We start from the raw sequence: 8,822 nt of genomic DNA on the forward strand, positions 1-8,822 counted from the left end.
TTCTAATAAAATGAAAATAGCTATATCCCCACCTGGGAGAAAAGATTCTTATCACTCTAGAGAATTGCAATATTAGAGAGAATATACTTAGCCAGATGTAATGGACACTCTTGACTTTTCTGTGACTCTGATAGAATGATTCATAAATAATATCTTCTTAAAAAGGGGTACAGTAAAGAAATGAGATGAAGGGAGTGAATGAATGGGGTAAATTGAATCACATGGAGAGGTGCAAAGGACCTATTGAAATAGAGGGGATGAAGGAAAGAGGGGGAAATCGCCTGAATCTTACTCTCATCAAATTTGGCTCAAAAAAAGCATTCACACACACACACACACACACACACACACACACACACACACACACACAGAGAGAGAGAGAGAGAGAGAGAGAGAGAGAGAGAGAGATCCCATTGAGTTTAGAAGCTTATCTTACCTTTCAGAGGGGAAAGGGGGAAGGGGGAAAGAGAAGAGGGACTTAAGGAAGGAAGGAAGAATTGGCAAAGCAAAAATAAAGGTGAGAGGGATTGGATATAAGGGCAGAAAAACCACTGAAGGAGGTAGTATTCAGAAGCAAAATACTGGGAAATAGGGAATAGGTGAAAAAAAGGGAATAATACAAAAAAGGGAAGATAGCATGAAGGGCACTAAAGAGATAGTAATTATAACTTTGTGAATGGGATGAACTCTCCCATAAAATGTAAGTGGATAACAGAGTGAATTAAAAACTAGAATCCTTCAATATGCTGATAACAAGAAAGTCGTTTGAAGCAGAGAGATGCATACAGAGGAAAGGTAAAAGGTTTGAGAAGAATATATTATGCTTCAGCTAAAGTGAAAAAAGCATAGGTAGTAATCTTTATCTCAGACAAAACAGCTGCAAAAAAGATCTAATTAAAAGAGATAAGGAAGGAAACTACAACCTCCTAAAAGTTACCATAGGCAATGAAGAAATTTCAATACTAGATCTGTATACAACAAGTGCTATTGCATCCAGATTCATAGAGCAGAAACTGAATGAGTCACAGAAAGTCAAAGGCAGAAAAACTCTATTGGAAGGAGATCTCAAACTCCCTTTCCCAGAACTGGATAAATCCAACCACAAAATAAACAAGAAGGAACATAAAGAAGAGAACATTAGGAAACTTATACATGGTAGACCATTGGAGAAAATTGAATGGGTATAAAAAGGTCTATACTTGAGTTATTCTTCAGTTCAAGGCACCTACACAAAGACTGACCATGTACTAGGGCATTAATACCTCATAATCAAATGCAGAAAGGCAGAAATAGTGCAATAATTTATCACAGCAACATAGACCTAAAACTAATTGAAAACCAAACATCCTCATTTGAAAGGATGAGTGTAGTCCTAGAGAATACAATGATGAGACAACATAACAAAACTTATGGAATATAGGCAAAACTGTTATTAGGAGTTGTATTGTATCTCAAAATGCTTAGTTTAATGAAATACAGCAAAAGTAAGTCAGTGAACTAAGCATGCAATTTAAAAATAAAGAAAGAACAAATTAAAATCCCCAATTAAATATCAAATTAGAAACTCGAAAATTTAAAGGTGAAATTAATAAAATAGAAATCAAGAAAATTATTAAATTAATAAATAAAATCAAGGGTTGATTTTATGAAAAACACAATGAAATGGATCATTCTTATTTTGATGTTTAAAAAGGACAGAAACCAAAATTACTGGTATCAAAAAATAAAAAAGATGAGTTTACCACCAATGAGGAGGAAAGTAAAGAAATAATGTAGAAATATTTTGCCCAACTGTATGCCAATAAATTTGACAATCTAAGTGAAATGGTTGAATATTTACAAAAAATAAGTTGCCTGGGTTAAATGAAGAGAAAGTTGATTACATAAATAAACCTATCTCAGCAAAAGAAATTCGACAAGCCATCAATGAAGCCCTTAAGAAAAAACCTCCAGGGCCAGATGGATTTACAAGTGAATTCTATTAAACATTTAAGCAACAATTGGTTCCATTTCTATATAAACTCTTCAGAAAAATAGGTGAAGATGGAACAGTGCACAGTTCCTTTTATGACACTAATATCATGCTGATACCTAAACCAGGACTTGTCAAAACCAAGAAAGAAAATTAATGACCAATTTCATGAATATGAAAGCAAAAATCTTAAATAACATCTTAGCAAAGCAATTACAGCAGTTGTCCCTAGTATATTACACTATGACCAAGCAGGGACAGATCCCAGGAATGCAGGGTTGCTTCAATATTGGGGAAAGTTGTCATTAAAATTGCCTACATCAATAACAATCCTGACAGAAATCACATAATCATCTCAATAGATGTTGAAAAAACCTTTGACAAAATACAGTACCTATTCCTACTAAAAACACCAGAGAAAGCTGGGATAAATGGATTATTCCTTAGAATGATATACAACATGTATCTGAAACTGTCAAGAAACATTATATGTAATAGGGATAAGCTAGAGGTATTTACAATAAGATTAAGGGTGAAACAAGGATGATCATTATCACCACCATTATTTAATACTGTATTAGAAAAGTTAACTTCAGTAATACAAGGGAAAAAATAGAAGGAATTTGAATTGGAAAGGAAGAAACAAAACTCTCACTCTGTGCAAATTACATGATGGTAAATCTAGAGAATCCATAAAAATTATCTAAAAAGTACTGGAAACTATTAGCAAGTTTAGCAATGTCACAGGATATAAAATAAACCCACATAACTCCTCAGCATTTCTATATATTATAGCAAGATACAACAATAAGAGTTAGAAAGGCAAATTTCATTTAAAATAATGTCAAACAACAAAAAATATTAGGGAATGTGCCTGCCAAGGCAGACTCAGAAATTCTATGAAATCACTATAAAACACTTTTTACACAAATAAAATCAGATCTAAATAACTGGGCAACTATCAACTGCTCATGGATAGGCCAAGTAAATATAATAAAAATGACAGTTCTGCCTAAATTAAACCACTTATTTAATATCATATCAATCTAACTTCCAAAAAAATTACTTTAGTTAGCCAGAAAAAAATTTTGAGTAAATGCATATAGGGGGGAAAAAGTCAAGAGTATCAAGGGATTTAATGAAAAAATGCAAAAGAAGACAGCTTAAACTTACCAAATCTAAAATTCCATTATAAAGCATCATTCATTAAAACTGTCTGGGATAACAGATTTTTGAACACTTGCTCTGATATGTGTGAAGTATTAAAAGACCTGCAAAGATTTCAGTGTTCTTTAGAAAATTTGTGGGAATACAGGCATAAAAGGAGCTATCATTGCGAGACATAGCTCACAGATCAAAGTGTATATATGATATATCTGTGTGTCTGTGGTGAATCTGTGTATTGAAGTATCAACATGTTTATCTGTGGTGTTAAATTTGTCTCTGTGGGTATTCAGAATATCCTATGAATGCAGTTACCATTATGTGGATTGGAAAAACCAAGCCCAACCTTTGAGTGGTATATTGTTCTGAACATATATATGGCACCAGTAGCATTACCTACTTATGGTTGAGGGTCAAAAGATTTTCCTGCAGGAGCTCTCCATGGGCCTCGTGTCTGCCATTGAAGTAATGACCACCAGATGGCAATAATGCTCTGCTGTGAAGTTCAGATCATGTTCTATAAAAGTTTATGTATTTTTCCAACTGGAAAGGATAGTCTTGTAAATTTAAGATCACTGTTATCTCTGTAATCCCATGATTGGCCCATTTCCATATGGACTCTGTGCAGTAGTCCATTACATAAACACCTTTGGTGAGCATACATCTCTGTTTTATGACTTTCTTGATACTGATAAAGGATTATGGAGCAAAGTTATCTTTGTGATTGTATCTATTATGGATTCTTGAATAATCTCAACTTGTTCATAGGAGGCACTTCCCTAGAGGAGAGCCTTTAAGGTTGTACTTTCCTCTATCACATAGTGTTTTTAATCTGTAACCATCAAGCCATAAACAATATAGGATTTTTTAGTCTTTACATCTTTGAGTAATTCTATGGTAGAAGTTGCTATTTGCTATAAAGAACCATTTGTAGGGGTGGCTTGGTGGCTTAGTGGATAAAGCTCCGGCCTTGGAGTCAGGAGTACCTGGGTTCAAATTCGGTCTCAGACACTTAATAATTACCTAGCTGTCTGGCCTTGGGCAAGCCACTTAACCCTGTTTGCCTTGCAAAAAAGGAAAAAAGAACCATTTGTAAAATGATACAATTCCCTTTTCATATATTATTTTTAGGTTTGTACAATGCAAATGGGGCAAAGTAGCTTGACCAAGGCCACACAGCTAGGTAATTATTAAGTGTCTGAGGCCTGATTTGAAATCAGGTACGCCTGACTCCTGCACTGGTGCACTAACCACTCTGTTACCTAGCTCCCCACCTTCTCATATTTTTATCAAAGATATCTTCAGTATGTTCATAAGACCATCTCCATAAAGATTTTTAGAGGTGAAAATTTAAAAAAAAAGATTTTTAGAGGTGAAAAAATAAATCACAAATTGTTGATGAACCCCAACTCATTGTGACCCCATGAAGCACTGGGATTATGTAAGTAAATTATCCAGATCAGAAGCTCTTCACCTTTTATGTGTAATGGCAATGTATTGGCAATCTGGTGAAGCTGCTGGATTCCTTCAAAGAATATATCTTTAAAATATTTTAAATAGATAAATTAAATACATATTTAATAAAAGCTACTTGGTACTGGGCTTAGAAATAAAACAGTGGATCAGTAGAACAAAGTAGGTACAAAAGAGACAGCAGGACATGATTATAGTAATCTGTTGTTTCATAAACCCAAGGAGTCCAGCTTCTGGGATAAGAATTCACTCTTCAATAAAAACTGTTGGGAAGATAGGATCAAAATGGTTCAGGATTTAGACATAAAAGACAATATTATAAGGAAACTAGAAGAACATGGACTAGTTTACCTGTCAGATCTATGGAGAATAGGACTGTTAATGAACAAGAAGAGATAGAGGATATAAAAACAAACTGGATAATTTTGATTGCATTAAATTAAAAAGCTTTTGTAAAAACAAAATCACTATAACTGAGATTAAAAGAAATGTAGTAAATTGGAGAACAATTTTTACTACATTGATTTCTGACAAAATGACTCATTTCTAAAGATATAGAGAACTGAGTCAAATTCATAAAAAAAAGCCATTCCCAAATTGACAAATGGTCAAAGTATATGCAAAACCAATTTGCAGACAAGGGAATCAAAACTATCTATATGAAAATTTGCTCTAAGTCATGACTGATTAGAGAAAATGAAAATTAAAGCATCTCTGAGGTACCACCTCACACTTCTCATATTGGGCAATAGGTCCAGAAAGGAAAATGATCAATATTGGAAGGGATGTGGGAAACCTGGGACACTAAAGAATTTTTGGTAGATTTGCGAACTGATCTATCCTTTCTGAAGAGCAATTTGGAATTATGGCCAAAGGGCAATAAAAATGTACATATCCTTTGATTCAGCAATACCACTACTACGTCTAAACCCTCAAGTGTTCATGAAAAAGGGTAAAAAATATCACTACCAAAAATATTCTTAGCAGCTCTGCTTATAGTGCAAAGAATTGGAAATTGAGAGGATGTCCATAAATTGGGGAATGGCTAAGTAAATTCTGGTATATGTATGTGATGTCACACTTTTCTTCCATTAGAAATCAGGAGGGATGGGATGGGAAAAGACTTGCATGAACTGATGCTGAGTGAGATAAGCAGAAACAAGGGAATGATGATCAACTTTAGTGGACTTGTTGACTCCTTTAGTGCAATAATCAGGAACCATTTTAGGGTATCGTGATAGAGAATACCATCTGTATCCAGAGGAAAAAACTGTGGAGTTAAACAAAGACCAAAGATTATTACCTATAATTTTTAAATAAAGTTGTCTTATGTATTACAAAATTTTCCTATCTCTAATATTTCATTTCTTCCTCAAGGATAGTTTTTTTTTTCTCAACACATTCAACTTTGATCAATAGAAATGAAGTAAAGATTATCAGATTGTATTCTGCTGGATATAGGGGTAGGGAAAGGAAGGTGGGGAAAAATTTCAAAATACTAAATCTTAGGAAAATGATTGATAGCAACTACTATTGCTTATAAATTCAAAACAAATAAAATATTTATATAATCAAAAATAGTAAGAAAGCAATTGAATAAATAAATTAATCTAAGAAATGCTTCTGTGAAAAAAAATCAATAAACTAGATAAGCCTTTGGTTAATTTCAATATAAAAAGAAAGAAGAGTACCAAATTATCAGAATCAAAAATAAAAAAGGTGAATTTGCCATTAATAAAGAGGAACTTCAAGAAATTCAAAGCTTATTGCCTAACTGTGCCAAAAATTTGGCAATCTGTGGAATGGATGAATAATTGCAAAAACATCAACTCTCCAGGTTAAAAGAAGAGGGAAACAAATACTTAACGTCATTTCTGAAAAAGAAATTTGTTCAGGTCATCAATGAACTTACCAAGAAAAATATCTTCAGAGTCACATAGATTCACAAATGAATTTTCCCAAATAGTCAAGAAACACAGTACATAAAACATAAAACCCATTCCATAAAACAATTTGTCAAAATAAGTTAAGGAGTTCTGTCAAACTTCTTCCATTACATCAATATGGTTTTGATAACCAAACCAGTAAGTTTCAAAACAGAGAAAAAATATAGATGACTTTCCCAATGAGTATGGATGCAAACATTTTATGCCTCATGAATTTGTATGTCATCCTTGTGCAGGGGCCATGCTAATCTTCTCTGTATCCTTGCAATTTTAGTGTATGTGCTGCTGAAGCAAGCATGATGCAAACATTTTAAATAAAATATTAACCAATGATTACAAAAGGGTATCACTATGATACTATACCATGATCAAATAGAATTTATACCAGGAATGCAGAGTTGATTCAATATTAGGAAAAATTAATCAGGATAACTGACCCATCAATAACAAATGTAATAAAACTATCTGATTATTTTAACAGATTTTGAAAAAGCTTTTCACAAAGTTCAAAACACTAGATGACATATAAATTTTGTGTTCCTTAAAACAATAAGCAGTATCTATCTAAAACCAACAATAAGCATTGTATATAATGGGGATAAGGTAGAAACATTCCCAGTAAGATTAGGGTGAAATAAGTATTTCATCAACATAACTTACTCAGTATTGTATTAGAAATATCAGCCTTAGCAATAAAAGAAGAAAAAAGAATTAAAGGAATTAGAGTAAGTAATGAAGAAATAAAACTCTCATTCTTTGAAGATGATATGATGTATAGTTGGAGGAGTCATCCAAAAACTGCACATAAAACAATTAGAAACTTTAGCAATGTTTCAAGATATAACATACAACCACAAAATCATTAGCATTTCTATATATTATTAGCAAGATGCAGCAGCAAGATATAGAAAGAGAAATTAGATTCAAAGTAATGGTAGACAACAAAAAATACTTGAGAGTCTGCCCAAGCAGACTCAGAAACCATATGAAAACTTACTATTCACACAAATAAAATTAGATGTAAATAACTAGTCAATTGCTCATGGTTGGGCCAAACTAATATAATTAAAAGTGACAATTCTACTTAAATTTAATTACTGAATCAGGGTCATACCAATCAAACTTCCAAAAAACACTTTATTGTGTTAGAAAAATATTAACTATATCCATATGGAGGAAAAAAAGTTCCATATTTTCAAGGGCAGTAATGAAAAAAAAATGCAAAGGAAAGCAGCCTAGCCATACAAGATATAAGCTTATATTGTAAAGCATCAGTCATCAAAACTGTTTGGCTAAGAAAAGTACTGGTAAATCAGTGGAATTTAATAGGTGCAAAAAATAGAAGTAAATGACTGGAGTAATCTTCTGTTTAGTAAAATCAAAGATTATAGTTTCTCAGATAAGAATTCCCTCATCCATAAAAGGGTGGGAATGGTAAAATTTAAGCATAAACCAAGATCTCACAGTCTACAGCAATATAAGTTAGAAATAGATGTTGGATTTAACATAAATAGGGATTATCATAAGCCAATTAAGGGGAAAAGGAATAGTTTATCTCTGAGGTATATGGAAAGAGGAGCAGTTAATGAACAAAGAAGAGAGAGAACATTATAAATGAAAAACTGGATAATTTTGATTACATTTAATTGAAAAGGTTTTGTACACACAAAACTAATTCAATAAAAGTTAAAAGGAATGCACTAAATTGGGAAAGAATTTTTACAATTAGGGTTAGAACTGAGTCAAAAGTAAAAGAAACCATTTTATTCCCAAATAGATAACTCATCAAAGGAAATTGAAAGACAATTTGCAGATGACTGAATTAAAACTATCTTAAGTCATAAGAAAAATTGTTCTAAATCATTATTGATTAGGGAAATGCAAATTAAACAATGCTGATATACCACTTTACACCTATCACAATGACCAATATGAACAAACAGGAAAATGATCAATGTTGGTGGGTGGATAGATGTGTGGAAATTGTGAGACTATTGCATTGATGGTGGAGTTGTAAACTGATCTTAAATTTCTGAAGAGAAATTTGCAATTCTATCCAAAGGGTGATAAAATTGTGCATGCCTTTTAAACCAGTAATATCTCTACTAAGTCTGTGTCCCAATGAGATCACAAAAAAGGTAAAAAGCTGACATGATTGGGTAGCTTGGTGGCACAGTGGATAGAACATTAGCCCTGGAGCCAGGAGGACGTGAATTCAAGTTTGACATAGGACACTTACCACATACTTAGCTGTGTGACCTTTGGCA

The 8,822-nt window shown here is 32.8% G+C and overlaps 1 non-coding gene across 1 annotated transcript; it reads right to left on the minus strand.

Annotated features, from left to right (window-relative positions):
- Positions 1-6,746: 6,746 nt before the first annotated feature.
- On the minus strand, positions 6,747-6,849 carry LOC141492446 (U6 spliceosomal RNA). Its single transcript, XR_012469913.1, has one exon. It is a non-coding gene; the product is annotated as a U6 spliceosomal RNA (small nuclear RNA).
- Between the last annotated feature and the right edge of the window lie 1,973 nt (positions 6,850-8,822).

Source organism: Macrotis lagotis, chromosome 6 (assembly GCF_037893015.1).
Source record: "Macrotis lagotis isolate mMagLag1 chromosome 6, bilby.v1.9.chrom.fasta, whole genome shotgun sequence".
Taxonomy (NCBI): domain Eukaryota; kingdom Metazoa; phylum Chordata; class Mammalia; order Peramelemorphia; family Peramelidae; genus Macrotis; species Macrotis lagotis.